The 16,048-nt window shown below is 51.4% G+C and overlaps 1 protein-coding gene across 2 annotated transcripts in view; it reads right to left on the bottom strand.

The window, feature by feature from the left end:
- Positions 1 to 15,546: 15,546 nt before the first annotated feature.
- The window catches only part of RNF130 (ring finger protein 130), an 839,118-nt gene continuing 838,616 nt past the window's right edge, over positions 15,547 to 16,048 (bottom strand). For both annotated transcript variants that reach the window (XR_015297545.1, XR_015297544.1), the window contains exon 10: positions 15,547 to 16,024. The gene's annotated coding sequence lies outside the window, so the exon portion shown is untranslated. The remainder of the gene's footprint in view (positions 16,025 to 16,048) is intronic.

Below are 16,048 nucleotides of genomic sequence, written 5' to 3'. Positions count from 1 at the left end.
TAATAGGAATTCCTGAAAGAGGCTGAGCAATATGGAACCGTTGTTCAAGAAAGTAATGTCTGAACTGTTTAATACATCTGAGATATCGAAGCATTGTACTATTGAGCACATGTGTGGCTCTCTCACTCTTGTTCCATTCTGCTTCCAAACCAATTATTGTTAAACTCTTCAGCTACAAGTATTGTGATTCTATCCACCTACTCATGCTAGACTGTCAGTAATATAAATGCGTCTTTTTCAGACTTCGCACTTTAGTAAAACCGGCCCTCTTCTACCGCTCGGAATTGGTCATTTTGGATGACCATTACACTCAGCATAAAGCCGCCAACCTCGCCCTCACTCTATCTATCTATCTATCTATCTATCGCCCTCACTCTATCTATGGCCCTCACTCTATCTTCTATCTATCGGGGGCGTGGCTAGCTGGCCATGATGGCGGACGGAGTCTGCTAGATCTACGGTGCCGCCGGGAAGCAAACTGGATAAGCCTCTACGGGGCCGCTCAACACCGCAGAAGGGACGGACCTGTTGGCGCTGGACTCCCTGACCACCCTGGTTGGTTTTGACATACTTGACGGGCGAGGGGACTGCACGGCGGAGCCCGGCGGTGTTGTGGCCTGTTCCTCTGACGGCGGCCGGGGCCTGGAGGGTGAGTCGCGCCCGGACCATAAATACCCCAGGAAAGCCTCTACAGGGCTGGCCGACATCCTGAGGAGGGTGGATCTGATCGGCCGAGCACTCTGGCGGCTCCCGACGGCCTTGGTGGTTCCGGTGACTGAGGGGACTACGTGGCGGAGCCTGGCGCGCCTGTGGCCTAATCTACTGAGAGGCGACCGGGGCCTGGAGTCGGAGGCGCGCCCCGACTGCAGGGAACCTAAAGCTGCTCCGGAGCGGCCCGCTCGAGACCTACCTCCACTGATAACGGCGGTAAGGAGAGGCGACAGAGACAGGGCCGGCTCCGGGGACACAATACCTTGAAGGCTACGGGACGGGAGACCGCTGCTCTGCCCGGGACCAAACCGGAGGGCCCTGAGGGGTGCGGAGACGCCGGGAGCCCTGTGGACTTGACCGGACCGAAGCAGGGGGGCGGGGGGACGAGGCGGACAACACACGGAGGCGACCCCTGCTGCTGGGCCCGGGCCTCCCCCCTCCCTCCCTCCTCCCCCCCCTCTTTTCCCCCCTCCCCGCATATCTCGGCCTTACCGGGGACTGCTGAGACCCAGAAACGGGGCTGACATTGGCCGCCGCGGGCGGCACTGCAGCGCCGCGTGGCTGGGCCCGGTGGAATAGACTGCCTACGGACGCCCTGGGAAATATCGGAGCTGCCTGGCCTCCCGCGGTGGGATTCTGGGGGCAGAGAAAGGATAACGTCACCGAGTTAGTTTCTCTTGCGAGGGGGAACCCCCCTCCCCCCGGCCCACCCCCTGAGTGACGGCCTGAATGTCCGGAGGAGACCGTCGAGAGAGGGTCCGAGAGGCCCCCTCCTGTGCCACGTGGTGAGCCACCTTGGGAGAGCTTGAAGACCTGGCAAGAGAGCAACGGCTGGCAGGGCTGGAGAGAGTCACGGAGTGCCGCCCTGGAGATACCCGCACCTAGACATTGAACACGCCTGGCTGGAACTACCATGGTCCGGAAGGGGACTAGAACCCTAGATGGGAAGGACGGCTGATGGCTGCGGGACAAGCCCCGGGGGCCCTGACGGATTGATACATAACGAAACCAACTGACCAAGCTCCTGCTGGGGACCTACAAGTTGACAAACTGGACTTGATCCTACAAGAGATCAGGGACTCCAGGCTTGCCATGGAGGCACAAATGGGAACCCTTACCACTAACCTCTCTCTACTAAAAGCGGACCACTGCAAGTTGGCTGACAAGGTGAAAGATCAGGGTGTGGTGTTGGCGGAGATAACCCCAAAAGTGGCCGACCAGACTACCTCCAATAAACAACTACAAGAACAGGTGACGACCCTAGTGGAGTGCGTGGAGGATGCTGAAGGCCGCAATCGGCGCAATAACATCCGCATCATTGGGCTTCCGGAAACGCAGCGAGGGGACCCGCGCAACGGAGTTCATGGAACAGTGGTTCCGAGATCATGTCACCGCGGAGGGACTGTCGCCGCTCTTTTGTGATGAAAGAGCACACCAAATCCCCTCGGGAAGGCCTAGACCAGGACAACCACCACGACCGCTGATCGTCAAGATCCTTAACTATCGAGATGGAGACATGCTACTCCAAAAGGCCCGGGAGAAATCGCTCATAGAATATGAAAATCAGCGAATCTCGCTATACCCGGACTACACTAATCAAGTGCAGAGGCAGAGATCCTCCTACTTTGCGGTCAAGAAGAGGCTCCAGAAGGTAAACCTCCGATACACCCTGCTGTTCCCGGCTCGCCTCAAGATAATATATGACAATAAGATCCACTTTTTCAAGAGTCCTACGGACGTGGAGGAATGGCTGGAAGTGATGGACGTCGAGGCGACCCAAGGAGCATCATCCAACAGTTCCAGGAAAGACTCGGAGCACCCGGGCAGAACCTCCCCTAGGCAGTCTGCGCAATCGAGACGGTGCAAGCCCTCTGCGGCACAGCTAAAGGGGGACCAGATGGTAGCTGTGGACATGCTGGGCTCCTTCAGGAATGAACATGAAACAATCAACACAGACACGGACGACAGCACACTGCACTCAGACTCCGAACATAGCATGGTCGTATTTCCGACTGTGACGCCGAGGGCGGCGGATGAACTACTGGACAATGGACAAGAGTGACTGTCCAAAATACGAAGTAACCTGTGCTCCAGTGTCCTATTGATATCCTTTGATGATGTTCTGAATGTGGCTGGGGTGCGGGGAGCGGGGATGCGGGTCCTTTCAGTGATTGGGAGATGCCCTCTGTTTTCTCTTCCTGGGACGCCTAGCGGCCGAGCTTAGGCTATGATGTTATGTACCTCCTTCAGAGTGGTTACACTCCGCTACTCTACCAAAATAGACTCGTGTAGATTATGACAGCCTTGTGATAGCGGGTGGGGACCCCCCCCCCTCCTCCTCCTCCTCTCCCCCAGAGGCAGATAAGTATTATTGATAATAAAGCTTCCCTGGCGGTGCCGTTGAGCCGGCGGCGCAGAACTGGAAGACTACGAGGATAAGGTACATGCTCAGCCAACCCCCGAAGGCGTATGCACCAATGTTGGTTTTGTTATGGTTTACATATTATGGTTCGGCACAGCAGTGTTTTCAAGCTGCGCCAAAAGAGTTCAAGTTTGGGATGGGCAGAAGTACATCTCCTGGCTATTGGTAGTATTAACTGCACGGCAGACGAGGGCACAGTTTCCCAAGGCACTTCCTACCGAGTATGGCTGACACTGTAGGGAAGTATAGACTGGCTCCCTGGAACGTGCGGGTACTTGGCGCTTTACAGAAAAGACACAGAATACACGCATTCTTTTTTTTTTTTTAACATTTTTGAAAACCTTTATTGTGCATGAAAAGGGGAACAAATACGGGCCTACAACCATCAGGCCGGCCACGAAACAGTTGAGCACGAAAGCAAACAATCCAGACCCTCCAGCGGTACCAGGCAGTATAGCAACAAGTAATAGCAATTACACAAAATTGAGTCATGCCGCCAAGGAGAAGGAGCAGTGAAGGTTAATTTTAAAAAAATGTTTTCCTAAACATAAACGGTAAAAATTAAGTCAAGGAGAACTGAGTCCATACAATCCGCTTCACAGCACATGCAGGCAGCAATAAACATGGCAGTAGTGATAACACCCAACAATATGGCGGCACAGTTCTAAACAGCAGGAGCATAGTTCGCATTTGCATACCACCCACAGCGCCACCCACTCCTTACAAACCCCCATTACAGACCCAGAACAGAAGGAAAGAGAAAATTATAAAGAGATCATAAATAGGCACCATAGAAATTAACGAAACTAAAACATAACCCCCCACCCTACACACATGCAGAGGCTATGGCCTGCCCCCCCCCAGCAGAGTGTCTGTCGCCCCATAAACCCGAAATGTAGCAAGAAAAGAGAAAAGGGGAGAGAAAAAGGAAGAGAAAGTAAAGTCCAAGATCGGAAGAAAGGCATAAAAGAAAAAGCGTCACATTTGACATATAGGGAGGAAGACAAGTGTGCAAACTAGTCTATGACCCCCCAAAAATGAAGAAGGTGGGGAGGAGCCAACAATTATCAAGCTCTCCAGGCTCGCGAGCAAGGCAATGGTTACTACCCCAAACGGAGCTCCAAAATTAAAAGACCTCACAGCAGATATAAGCAAGTAGTCCACCCCCAGACCCCCGTGTCGCCCAGGACCAAGATCTCAACCACGAACACTAGCAAGAGGATTTTAGAACTGCGGTCGTGAAAGAAGGATGTCCCGGCGTGCAATGCACAACAAATACCATGACAGGCCAGGTCGTCACCAGTCAGTCAGCAATCCAGCGTGTTAGCATCCTCAGCCCTGGCCAGAGCGCTGAAATACCTCCAAACATGTCCACCGCTGTACACTCCTCACCGGCCAGACAAAGGAACAAAATGGCCTCCTCCAGCAGGGAAGGCGAAGAGGAGGAAGATGCGAGCGCCCCCAGTCAACATCACTAGCAGTGCACAAATGGTGGGGCGCCCCCCACTTTGTTAGACGACTCACACACTGCAGGCGTGGAGAAAAAATCACAATGTGGGCAGGGAGGGAAGTCATCGCCCGGAGAGTCTCTGAGGGGTGCAACAGTGTTAAGCCGGTGGCAACAGTAGCAGGCAAAGAATCGAAGGGCGGCTTCGCAACAGTAGCCTCGCCAAAAGTGAAACAAGCAATTGTATCTCCAAGGTCTGATTGCCTCTTCACAGCCCCGCAGTGTAACACTGTCTCCTGAACAGGGTTAGTTAACGGCAGCAGGGGGCCAGGCAAACGCAGTTGTGTCGGACCTTCCGTAGCTCCCACTATCCGCTGTTCCAAGATGTAGGTTTGTCGCCGCCATGTCGCCCGCAAGTCAAGCAAGGCAGTCAGGATATCGCCGCAGGTCGGTTCCCGTCCCATCGCTGGCTGACTCATACAGGATGGGTGCTCCCCCCCCCCGTTGATCACCTGGTTAGGCATAGGCAGGATCCTTCCCGTTGAGGACGAGGAGTCCGCCATCTTCCCTCCACACGGGAGGGGACGTCTTGGCCACCTCCGCAGCAGGCTCACGGTAACGACAGGGGGGCGACTACACAGGCGGGAGATAGAAAAGTGGGAGCCACCGACAAACAGGCAGCACACAGGTCCGGGCCGAGGCAGAACGGACGCTGTCCATCTAACCAGCGACGTGGACGAGTTGTGGCAGGGCAGGCACCTCAAGATGGACTCCGTGCAGTCCCCAGGCTCACCGGGGGGAAGGCAATGCGGGTCGGATTCCCATGGATCGCGTTAGCAGGGCGATCTGGCCAAGAGCCTTACCAGTTCGAAAGGGCCGATGTGTCTCGTCTCCGCGGTCAGGAGCACTCTCGTCCCAGGTAGTGTCTTGTGAGCGTGATCGGCTGACGGCGCCCGGCCGTTTCAGATCTGCGATCGGCTCCAGGTCCCGGGTCAGCTTCAGAGGCCGGGAAACAGCGCGAGTTCGCCGCGTAGGCGAACGGCGGAGGTCTCAAAAGATCACCGGTGGCGTCAGTATTCTCGTGTCTGTAGTTAGACACGGGATAATCAGGATGCGTGGCAGGATTTCGGTGCAGGATCGGACGGCTCGCGGAGCCTGTGGCTTACACGTCCGTCCCGGTCGCCATCTTGGCTCCTCCCTCAATATACACGCATTCTTACTCCGACAACATGTACACATTGTATTTCTGCAAGAATCCCACCTAACACAGTACGAGGCACACACACTGCAGAAGAAATGGAGAGGCACTGTGTTTACCACGACATACTCTGCTTTCTCCAGAGGGGCTACCATATGGGTGAGACATGGCACTTCCTTTGTTGAGCTAGAGAGAAAGGTTGATGATCAGGGAAGGTATATCCTAGTGAAAGGCACACTGGACGGCACGTTGGTGGTCCTGGGCAGCGTCAATGCCCTGAATTTCGAGCAAGATACATTCCTCACGAGGGTGGGCCGAGCACTGGCTGATTGGGTGGATATCCCTTGGATCTTGGGAGGAGACTGGAATTTAATATTAGATGTGGACCTGATCGCATCCCCCCCTCCAGACGACAGGCATACATAGACTGACTGACTCCTATAGGACCTGGCTCCTGGATGGGGACTGACGGACGCGTGGCGAGCATTACACCCGACACACAGGGAATATTCCTACTACTCCCCCGTGCATGCCCTACATACTCGATTAGACAGGTTAATATGCACTAGCTCTCTGATACCCAAATGTGCGTCCCCAGACTACCTGGCTAAAACCTTCTCCGACCACAGACCTCTGACACTCGACCTACAATGGGGAAGGGTGCCGACCCCAGTGCCCACCTGGAGACTCAACCCGTTATTGCTGGAAGACGGTCCCTTCCGCACATCCTTATCGGATACGTTCGACAACTATTTCCGGGAGAACTGGGACTCGGCGACCTCTAACTTAACGGTATGGGATTCATGAAGGTAGTGATAAGGGGGGTGGCCATAGGACAGACCGTGGGTGCTAGGCAGGAAATCCACCGGAAACTGTGCGACGTTGAGGCCCGCCTGAACACCTTGGAGGCGGCAGCTGGGGGAAATGCGGAACGCAGGGGGGAATTGCAAGCAAGCAATATAGAACATGCAGAACTCCTAGAGATGTTACGAGTTATTGATTACAAAGACTATCTGCGACGGCAACAGGCCGAATCGGACAGATCGGGTGCTTTATTGGCTCGGCTGGTACGAGATAGTCCTGAAGCTCCAGTGATCACGCAGGTCCGGGATGGAACGGGGAGAATAGTGTCTACACAGTCAGACATTAATGCAGCCTTCAGGGATCACCTGAGTACACTATACGCCTCTCCCCCTCTGGTGGACCGGGAAGAAATGATGGCATTTCTGGGAGACCTGCCTTTCCCGGTCCTGTCCAGAGATGAGCGGGCGGGAATGGACAGACCCATCACACAGCAGGAAATCAGGGTGGCCATCCGCTCTCTCAACCGAGGCAAGACTCACGGTCAAGATGGACTACCGGTAGAATTCTACCAGACCTATTCTACGACCTTGGTACCTGTCCTGGAGAAAATCTATTAGGCATCATATGAGACCGGTCACCTACCTGTCTCGACGATGCAAGCCTCAGTCATATCAATCCCGAAGCCCGGTAGGGACACCGTCGTCCTAACTAATTACAGACTCCTTTCAATGCTCTCTACGGAGTACAAAATACTCGGTAAAGTCATAGCCCTACGGATACAGCAGGAGCGGTGGACGGACATCAAGTTAAAATAAATCTGCACTTTGTCCATGCTCCACACAAACACAAGGAAGTCATGCAGTAAGTGACAACTTGCAAGTGCTACCGAATTAGGATGCAGCAAAGAAGAGTGATACAAATGTGAATGAATGAAAAGTAATGGGCGGGATTAAAGACACTTTTTAGGTCTTGCCTAAGCCATCCTATTAGGGATGCTTGGCGAGATTAAAGTAAGGGCTCTGAAAAATGCACCCAAAGGCGGATTGCCTGCAGTGCATGTGAGCCAGGCACGTGCACATCGGACACCATTTGGCAGCCTGTGAGCCTCAGCATCAGAATTCAAAGGAATCTGCTCCCCCGCCCCTGCAATGCCGAGAGCTTGTTTAAGAAGCCGCTCCTCCTGTAAGCTCTTAAACACAAGGAATCCCCTCCCCCGCCCGCCACACAATGCTGAGAGCTTGTTCCGTTTTACTCCCTCTCTGCTACTCGTACTACCCTGCTTTCCCTGGTTCGCTTCCCTCTGTATCTCTGCTCTCCGACTTTCTTCCCGTAGCGTCTCTCTCTTCCCCTCTACCATCCTCTCCCTTCTTTCGCTTTCTGTCCCTCTCTTAACTGTCTTCTCTCCTTACCCCCACACCTTTTCTTGTTTTCTACGTGCGTCCGTCCCCGTTTTCTCAACTTCTGTATCTCCTCCCGCCCCTCGCTCTTTATTGCACTGTTTTTTATTCCACCCCGTTTGTTATCTTTCCATGCTCATTTGTTTTTCCTCTTCTGTCCTTCGTCCCTAACGCACCCCCTTTTATCTTCTCTTTTGCAACATTTCTTCTTTTTTCACATCACTTACCACTTTTCCCCCGTTTCTCTTTTCTTCCTTTCTTTTGCCCACCCCTGATTGCTCTTTTTTTCCACTCTATCCTTTTCTGCCCGTGTCTCCGGCCCTCGTGTGCCCTGAGGCAGGCTCTCGACTCATTAAGGTGCTGGAATGCGCCGGTCACCGAACGGAACATTAAGAGGCTCTTAAAATGTAATGAACAATTAACTTCTAATACACTCCATTTAAAGGGCAGAACAGTGCCCCGTGACTCGCGAGCAGGCGGTGTGTGCATAGTCTCTGTGGCACACCTAGGGCTGGTCTCTGGGGATCTTGCTTCTCAAAGTAGGGGAACATTTGCAATCCGAGTCACTGCATCTCAGCTATGCATAGGAGTCTAGTTCACCTCGGGTTGTACCTGTGATCTTCGTAGTGCACAGTGCACACCTGTGTGCCCGGAAGCAGGCTCCTTGCAGCTTTCTTCCACGGTTGGAGCCTAGCTTCCATATGGCGCAGCAGGTGCACTGGCGACTTGACCCTAGGGCCCACTGAACCCTAATTATTGCCCCAGTTCACTCATTTCCTTCCTTGCGCACAGATCACCTGGGCTGTGTGCCCGCTGCACGGAAATCGAAGCTGTGTGTAAGCGCACATTGTCACCACCACGTCCACAACCACCACGTCCACCACCGTAAGCGCACACCATCACCACCTTGTCCACAACCACCACGTCCACCACCACCACGTCCACCACCACCACGTCCACCAGCATCACATCCACCACCACTACGTCCACCACCACCACGTCCACTACCACCACCACCACGTCCACTACCACCACCACCACCACCACTACCACCACCACCACGTCCCCCACCACCACCACTACTTCCATCACCACCACATCCATCATCACCATGTCCCCAACCACCACGTCCACTACCACCACGTCCACCACCACCACGTCCATTACCACCACCACGTCCACCACCACCACCACGTCCACCACTACCATGTCCACCCATCCACCACCACGTCCACCCATCCACCACCACCAGATCCACCACCACCTCCACATACACGACTATCACGTCCACCACTACCACGTCCACCACTACCACATCCACCACCACCATGTCTACCACCACTACATGTCCACATCCACCACCACCACCACCACACCCACCTCCACCATCACGTCCACCACCACCATGTCCACCACCACCACAGCCACCACCACGTCCACCACGAAGCCACTACCACGTCTACCTCCACCACCACCACACCACCACATCCACCACTACGTCCAGCACCACCACATCCACCACCACAACATCCTCCACCACCACATCCACCACCACCACGTCCACCACTATCACATCCACCACCACCACATCCACCACCACCACCACATCCACCACCAGCGCGTCCACCACCACCATGTCCACCACAACCACCACCCCTTCCACCACCCCTTCCACCACCCCCACATCCACCACCACCCCCATATCCACCACCATTACGTCCACCACCACCATGTCCAACACCACCACCACCACGTCCACCACCACCACACCCACCTCCACCACATCCACCACCACCACGAGGACACCTCACTCTATCTATCACCCTCACTCTATCGCCCTCACTCTATCTGTCGCCCTCACTCTATCTGTCGCCCTCACTCTATCTGTCGCTCTCACTCTATCTGTCGCCCTCACAATCTGTAGCCCTCACTCTATTTATCTATCTCCCTCACTCTATTGATCGCCCTCACTCTATCTATCGCCCTCACTCTATCTATCTATCTGTTGCCCTCATTCTATCTATCGCCCTCACTCTATTTATCTATCGCCCTCACTCTATCTATCGCCCTTACCACTTTTCCTCCCTGTTTCTCTTTTCTTCCTTTCTTTTGCCCACCACTGATCGCTCTTTCTTTCTACTCTATCCTTTTCTGCCTGTGTCTCCGGCCCTCGTGTGCCCTGAGGCAGGCTCTCGACTCATTAAGGTGCTGGAATGCGCCGGTCACCGAACGGAACATTAAGAGGCTCTTAAAATGTAATGAACTATTAACTTCTAATACACTCCATTTAAAGGGCAAAACAGTGCCCCGTGACCCGCGAGCAGGCGGTGTGTGCGTAGTCACTCTGGCACGGGCTCTGTGGCACACCTAGGGCTGGTCTCTGGGGATCTTGCTTCTCAAAGTAGGGGAACATTTGCAATCAGAGTCACTGCCTCTCAGCTATGCATAGGAGTCTAGTTCACCTCAGTTTGTACCTGTGATCTTCGTGGTGCACAGTGCACACCTGTGTGCCCGGAAGCAGACTCCTTGCAGCTTTCTTCCACTGTTGGGCCCTAGCTTCCATATGGCGCAGCAGGTGCACTGGTGACTTGACCCGAGGGCCCACTGAACCCTAATTATTGCCCCAGTTCACTCATTTCCTTAAATGCGCACAGATAACCTCGGCTGTGTGCCCGCTGCACGGAAATCGAAACTGTATGTAAGCGCACATCGTCACCACCATGTCCACAACCACCACGTCCACCACCGTAAGTGCACACCATCACCACCATGTCCACAACCACCACCACCATGTCCACCACCACCACCACGTCCACCACCACATCCACTACCATGTCCACAACCACCACGTCCACCACCATGTCCACCACCACGTCCACCACCACATCCACCACCACTACGTCCACCACCACCATGTCCACCACCACGTCCACCACCACTCCCACCACCACTACATCCACCACCACCACGTCCGACACCACCACGTCCACCACCACTACTTCCATCACCACCACGTCCATCACCACCATGTCCATCACCACCACGTCCACCACCACCACGTCCACCACCACTACCACGTCCACCACCATGTCCTCCACCACCATGTCCACCACCACCACATCCACCACCACGTCCACCCCCACCACATCCACCACCACGTCCACCACCAACACCACCACATACACCACTATCACGTCCACCACTACCACGTCCACCACCACCATGTCCACCACCACCACATCCACCACCACATGTCCACATCCACCACCACCACGTCCACCACCACCATGTCCACCACCACCATGTCCACCACCACCACACTCCTCTCCACCACCACCACGTCCATCACCACCACTACCGTCATGTCCACCACATCCACGTGCACCACCATGTCCATCACCACCACCACGAAGCCACTACCACGTCCACCACATCTACCTCCACCACCACCACTTCCACTACCACTACCACCACCACCACATCCACCACTATGTCCACCACCACGTCCACCCTCACAACATCCTCCACCACCACATCCACCACCACCACCACCACATCCACAACCAGCGCATCCACCACCCATGTCCACCACAACCGTCACCACAACCACCACCACTTCCACCACCACATCCACCACCACCACCACATCCACCACCACCACGTCCACCACCACCACCACGTCCACCACCACCACCACGTCCACCACCACCACGTACACCACCACCACACCCTCCTCCACCACCACCACATCCACCACCACGTCCACCACGAGGCCACCTCATTCTATCCGTCGCCCTCACTCTGTCGCCCTCACTCTATCTGTCGCCCTCACTCTATCTGTCGCCCTCACTCTATCTGTCGCCCTCACTCTATCTGTCGCCCTCACTCTAACTGTCGCCCTCACTCTAACTGTCGCCCTCACTCTAACTGTCGCCCTCACTCTAACTGTCGCCCTCACTCTATCTTTCGCCCTCACTCTATCTTTCGCCCTCACTCTATCTGTCGTCCTCACTCTATCTGTCGTCCTCACTCTATCTGTCGTCCTCACTCTATCTGTCGTCCTCACTCTACTCTTTTATGGACAACACTGTTACAGCTAGGTGCGCCAGAGGGTATAATCTTCTTCTTAGCTAGGCTTTATGGGAAATTACAAACGTGCGTACATTTCGGCCCTAATGGGGAATGCACCCCGAAATTTAGCGTTAGGAGAGAGATAAGACAGGGCTGTGTATTGGCCCCCCCTCCTTTTTATCTTATTTCTTAATGGCATTGATGTTATTTTAAAAAACGTAAATGCAGATGCCCCCAAAATCAAAGGTGTCTCTGTGCCGGTGTTACTTTACGCCGATGATGCTGTATTGCTCTAAAGAACCCCTTTGGGACTGCAGCGTTTGATGGATAAATTCTCCATCTTCATAAAAGAAAGGAAACTAATTATCAAAAAAGGAAAAACTCATATCATGACCTGTGGGGCTAAAAGCTAATTTTTAAATGCCTTTTTTATCGATGGTGACAAGGTGCAACATGTAAACACATTTTGTTACCTTGGTATAACCTTCTCCAAAGACAGAAAATGGCTTAACGAATTTAACAATATCCGTAACAAGATGGCCAAAAATGCCCATGGTGTTTTTAGGTTTGCGGCAAAGGTCGGGGACCGCCGCACTAGGGACATGCTCACTATTTATCAAACAAGATGTGTCACTATTGCACTCTATGGGGCGGGCGTTTGGGGCCACAAATGTGACCATAATTTGCAGCAGGAGGAAAATCGCTTTTAGAAAAAATTGCTGGCTTTACCTGTGTCTGCCCCAACTGAGCTAACCCATAGGGAATTGGATATTAATTATCTGATTGATCTATTATCCTTGAGGCCACTTATGATTTGGCGCTCCATTTGGCTACAAGAAGAAAAGTCTTTTATTAGATCTATAATTGAGGATTGTCTCTCTCTCGATAAACATCTTAATATTCCCTGGTTAAAATATGTGGCTGTTTGTTTTTCCGAGATATTTCATTTTAACATATTGAGTGATCCTGGTGCAACATCCCTGGTCTCTAAAGCAGAACTGAAAAACCATTTTCAGATTTTTAGAGCAAGGAAGCGGGCACTACTAAATGGATCCTTATCCACTGTCTTGTTCTATAGCACTTATAAGGTTGGTGAAGGATTTCCGAATTACTTAGCCATGGTGACAAGGCCATCACACAAGTTTGTATTGGCCAGATTAAGGTTTGGTGTAGCACACCATTTGGTGGCGCTTCCGACTCTTAAGAAGCACCCAACCGGGCCCTGTTTATGTGATGGTATATCCGAGCAGAGCACCTTGCACTTTTTACTGTTTTGTAAACTGTACACAAATTTTCGTACTGCCTATCTGAAACCCAGGTCTGTTAAATATGGTGTACGTACAGTTAACCAGGCTAGGAGTTTAATTTTTAATCTGCAATTCGCCGATATCTGTTTTTATACTGCTACGTTTTTAAACCAGTCTATCAATGCCAGGAAAAGCATGTGTTTTTAAGAGTTATGTCTGTCAACCCTCCGGTTGTCTTTAAACTCTGAAAATGATTGTATGTAATATTTACTGTATTTTTATCTTTGTGCTTTTATGGTCATTTACGTGTGCCGAATAAAGTTTCATGAATTGAATTGAATTGAGTCTTCCTTGTCTTTGAGAACCTCAGAAAAACAACATTGGGCACAGGGGCAGGGTTGATGGTGCAAGCAAGCAACAGCGTGGGAGGGGGTCGGGGCAAGTGACGACGACGGGACTAGCAACAACAAAGTGGCAGGCAAAGGGACAAGCAACAACAATGGATCAAGCAACAACGCAGAGCAGCATGGGGAGACAGCCTGGAAACACATGCACTGCTGAAAAAGAAAAAAAAGTATCTCAGAAAACGTGAGAGCAGTGGAAGGACTCGCACTGGACAAGGAAACAATGATTGGTTCAAGTTCCAAGGAAGGGGGAAACACACGAAGAGGAAGTGAAGCCAGCACGTGCTGATCAAAAAGAAGCAATGAACTGAGAGTGACCATGAAGCTAATCAATTGTACGCAAAGGGTGGGCTCTTAGCCCTTGTAAGTTAACAAAATGCTTTGCAAGCGACAGTGTATGCACTGTCTCAGGCGTGACCTAAAAGGAGAAGGATATGGAGAATACAATGCAAAAAAGCCAAGAAGTGGAAAAAAATAGTTCCAGGGCATTTTATCATGACAAGGAAAAAAGACAGGTGGGGAAACCCAGGCAAAAACATCTTACACATTCAAATGCACACATTGCAAAGTGGAATTTTTTTTGGTAGATAGTGCAATTAAACAAAAAAAGAAGTAAAAATGCAGAAGTAAACCAAACTAGAAGAAGATATTAAGAATTTATGAAGGTACTTCCCCCACCACTCAGGTGTCTGTCACAGTATCCGCCAGCGTGGTCACGCGTTTCAAGCTCATGTGAACTTTAAGGCTTCTTGTGGTATTCATAAATCTATTTAGAACTACGCTCCCCATATGTTTTATCAGTGCGAGAAACTTGGATTAATTAAAACAGAGATTGAAGCATTCTGGGCAGGGCTGCTGGATGCTCAGATAACTTTGTCTCCAACACTCATGATCATAGGATGCCAAAGCAAACTGAAATTAAATATTGAGACTGAAGCTTTAATTTTTATCTCTACAGCTGTACTTAGAATTTTAATATCAGCAGCTTGGAAAGACACTGAGGGCCCCAACTTTCCAAATGTGGTTGGCCAGACTATTAGGAATACATAATGTGGAGGCGGCTCTGTATGAACTCAAGGGCAAAAAAGTAAGAGAAGTGGGGATGAAGATCTGGGCACCAGTGGCTGCTTGGCGTGCTAGCAGATTGTAGTAAGCTCATTGGATCCTTAGGACCATGGTTATGGTAATGCTCATAATTGTCATACTCTTTTCTTATCTCCTCTTTGTTTGCGGTAGCCGGCTTAATATTTACAATATTCATATTAGCATCATTAACCCCTTCGAAGCTAATGACGAGCTGGGCTCGTCATGGCGCTTACCTGCCGTGCGCGGATGACAAGGCCAGCTCGTCATGATTTATGGTGTTTTATATTTTTTAGCGCAGGACGGGAAAACGCCTAGCAGCCATGTGGTTAATTATTTGATGATTTAAAAGAATTAATTCAATTAGAAACTAAGCTATGTAATCCGACAATCGATCTGTATATTACTTTTCTATTCTTAATTTAGGTGGATTGTTTATATTGTATCTTGTCTCTTTCATTCAAATCATGTATATTGTTTTCCTATTATGCTTCATGGATTCTCAAAAAAAAAAAAAAAAAAAAAAAATAGAACTACGCTCCCCACTTGGTTAGGCTTCTTGTACACTTCTCTTCTGGTCCGACCCTTCCGTCCACTGACCTTTCAAATTCCTGGCTTCCACCACTCCAGTTTGTACGGCAGCAGGTTCTTGTATAGGGTTCAACTCTTTTGAACTCCCTGCCTTCTAAACACATTTTTATTTGCATCATTGACACTTGCCTTGCGTGGCACTCCGGCAAACAAATAAAACTCTGACTCACGTGGCTCTCAATAGGTTTTTATTGAAATGTTAAACATTAGCAAATCCTAGCTCACAGGTATACACACTAGTAACATATTGGCATATACCACACAAATACAATACTGTATTATGCGTAAACCAGAACACTTGGACCAGAAGCTGTCCACGGTTATTTAAAGCTACAAGTTAACAAGAGCCTGTAAGTTCCGATTGTCCAAGGACCCCAGTCCTCTGCACCGAGGTACAGTTTAGCTCATTCCCTCAGAGCCGGAAGTCAGTAGTCCTGCACGTGAGTTACAACAAAATAAACACACGCACCGCTCCTATGCAGAGCAGCAGAGCGCGTCCTCAACCCCCCCTGTGAAGTCGGCATTGACTCAAAATGTACATCGCACATGTTTGCTTTTCACAACTCACCACGATTGGCGGTAACGCAGCGTTTGTACCTTAAGGACCACAGTTTAAGCATTCTGGGTTTGTGCATAATTCAGAGAGTTCCTGCTGGAACGAATAGGTCTCCAG

This window comes from Lissotriton vulgaris, chromosome 7 (genome assembly GCF_964263255.1).
Source record: "Lissotriton vulgaris chromosome 7, aLisVul1.2, whole genome shotgun sequence".
In the NCBI taxonomy this organism is placed as follows: Eukaryota; Metazoa; Chordata; class Amphibia; order Caudata; family Salamandridae; genus Lissotriton; species Lissotriton vulgaris.
The sequence above is the reverse complement of the archived record's forward strand: the minus strand, read 5'-3'. Positions and strand labels throughout refer to the sequence as shown.